General features: G+C 48.5%; 1 pseudogene; it reads right to left on the bottom strand.

The window, feature by feature from the left end:
* Positions 1-1,068: 1,068 nt before the first annotated feature.
* LOC127691973 (actin-related protein 2/3 complex subunit 1A-like) lies at positions 1,069-2,111 on the bottom strand (annotated as a pseudogene).
* Positions 2,112-2,416: the final 305 nt, after the last annotated feature.

Genomic DNA, 2,416 nt, shown 5'->3' with positions numbered 1-2,416 from the left:
AGAAAATACTGTAAGAAATTACTGAAATTGGGGGCCATCTGAGGGTGAGGTGGTTAACCTAGTCCAAGAGTAACCCTAGCAAATATTCCTAGTAATGGTGGACACAGGGCCATCTTCTGTAACCAGGAAAGGCCTCAAGGGCAGGGATTTGGACACCAGCCACAAAATCTTCCACGGGTTGTCCTGCCTACAGAATGTTCTGAAATGGGAGCCTGGAAGAATCATCATCAAAGAGACCAGAGAGACTTCATCTGGTAACTGATGGGAGCAGATGCAGAGCCTCACAGCCAAGCATTAGTGGGGCCTTGGGGAATCCTTTGGAAGATGGGGAGGAGGGATAGGAGTTAATCAGAGTGGTCAGGAACACCATGTGAACAGGGCTCCCTGACCAGGACTCACGTTCACGTACAGAGGTCAGGGAGCCTGTAGGGGTCTTAGGGCCTCTGCATATATGTTAGGGCCCAGTAGCTTGATCTCCTTGTGGAGCAAGGCTCTTTTGCCTACTTATGGGACACGTTTCCTCCTACGAGGTTGCCTTGTCCAGTCTGGATGGGATAATATATATTGTTTAGCGCACAATGCACATGTGCCCCTTCTCCTTTAAGATAGTGTGACAATCTTCCATGATAAACTACTGAAAGAGAAGTTTCGGTCAAAAATGGAATGAGAGCAAAATCAAAACAAATGAAATGAAAGAAAAAACCAAAACAAACCACTGCTGTTTCTAAATCCCACACGTCACCTGTGATATCCACATAAACGCACGCTAGTTGCTTCAGTGTAACTGTTTCCTTGGGCCAGCGATCCTCATCACCATGTGTCTTTTTTTCTTTTGCTTTTTTTTTTTTTTTTTGAGACAGGGTTTCTCTGTATAGCCCTGGCTGTCCTGGAACTCACTCTATAGATCAGGCTGGCCTCGAACTAAGAAATCCACCTGCCTCTGCCTCTCAAGGGCTGGGATTAAAGGCGTGTGCCAACACCGCCTGGCTCCCTCATCACCATGGGAACGGCAGAGTGTGCTCAGTCCCATTCATCATGTTGGATGGCAGAGGCTTGCTCTACTTCACATTATCTGGAGACCCTGGAAGACTTTAGGGTCTTGAAATCTCATATTGTCGTTGCTCCATCAATGCTAGTCGTGCAGAATTTGAGACAATCTTGCTTGTCTACTTCATAAATAGACACTCGAGTGACCCTGTTCTGGTGCAGTCTTTCCAAGGATGTGTTGCGGCCCTCTTGTCCACGTTACAGAGATGTTCCATAGCAGACATTTTGCACTGGATGCTCTGTTTTGGGATGTCTAGTTTCGACTAGGTCAAACAGCCACGGTCATCATAGTTAAAGATGATGGACAGAAGTCATGGCCGGCTGCCACAGTGCTGTTCTCTGAGACAAATGTCACTGAGCAGCGGCAGGAACTCCATTCTCAGAGTTGAAACCTGCAGGCCTTTTGAGGCATCAGCACCCTGATGCTGTGGCTGATCCATGGTGCCACTACCACCAAACTCAGAAGTCAGCTGACCAAAAGGCATCCTCCTGTCCCAGGGCCTGCTGACTGGCTTCTCGTCCACCTCTTTGATGTAGGCAGAACGCACCCTGCATTTGAAGTCACAGGAGTCTGCAGCCAGCGAAAGATTGTTGGGATGCCAAGTCCAAGCTGAGGACTGTGGAGCGAATTGGCTTCTTCATGTGTTTGCAGTCCCATCAGTCATTTTCAGACTCAAAGCCACAAACACAGAGGATCTGGGCTCTGCCCTCCCCCCATCCCCAGCAAATGTGTTCTCAAGTGGGGACCACATCACAAAAGTGGCTGCATGGTTTATCCTGAGGATCACCAGGGTGGGTTTCCAGATGACACCTTTCTGACTCCAGACATAGGCGTTGTGATCTGCCCACAAGTGACAGACAACATGGTCGCTCTTAGGAGCCCAGTCAATACCTGTGGTGTGTCTGTTAATTTCTTTCAGCTCATGAGCTTTAGTCCACTGACACCCATTCTTCTTGTAGATGTACACTTCGTGATTACTGGGGCTTAGGGCCATCTGGGTACCATCCCTGTTCCAGGCGTGGCAGGTGATTGGCTCTAGCAGAAACTGATGCAAAGACATGATTCTTAAGTGTTTCCACAGGTCAGAAATCTGGGGTCAGGGAGGTCCAGAGCAGATGGTCCATGGTTAGTTGATGTGAACGGGCTCTGGTGGGCAAGGACGGAGGAGGGAGGCCTGATATGTCTGGCTGTATTGTAGTTTGTTGTGCTGTGTTTGTTTGATGTCCTTGGGAGGCCTGCTCTTCTTTGAGAAGAGAAGGTGGATCTGGGGGAAAGGGATGTCTTAGGGGTTTATTGCTATGAAGAGACACCCTGACCAAGGCAACACTTATAATGGGAAACATTTATTTGGAGATGGTTTACAGTCTC

The sequence above is a fragment of the Apodemus sylvaticus genome, chromosome 9 (genome assembly GCF_947179515.1).
Source record: "Apodemus sylvaticus chromosome 9, mApoSyl1.1, whole genome shotgun sequence".
Lineage (NCBI taxonomy): Eukaryota > Metazoa > Chordata > Mammalia > Rodentia > Muridae > Apodemus > Apodemus sylvaticus.
This window is presented reverse-complemented; position numbering and strand designations above follow the sequence as displayed.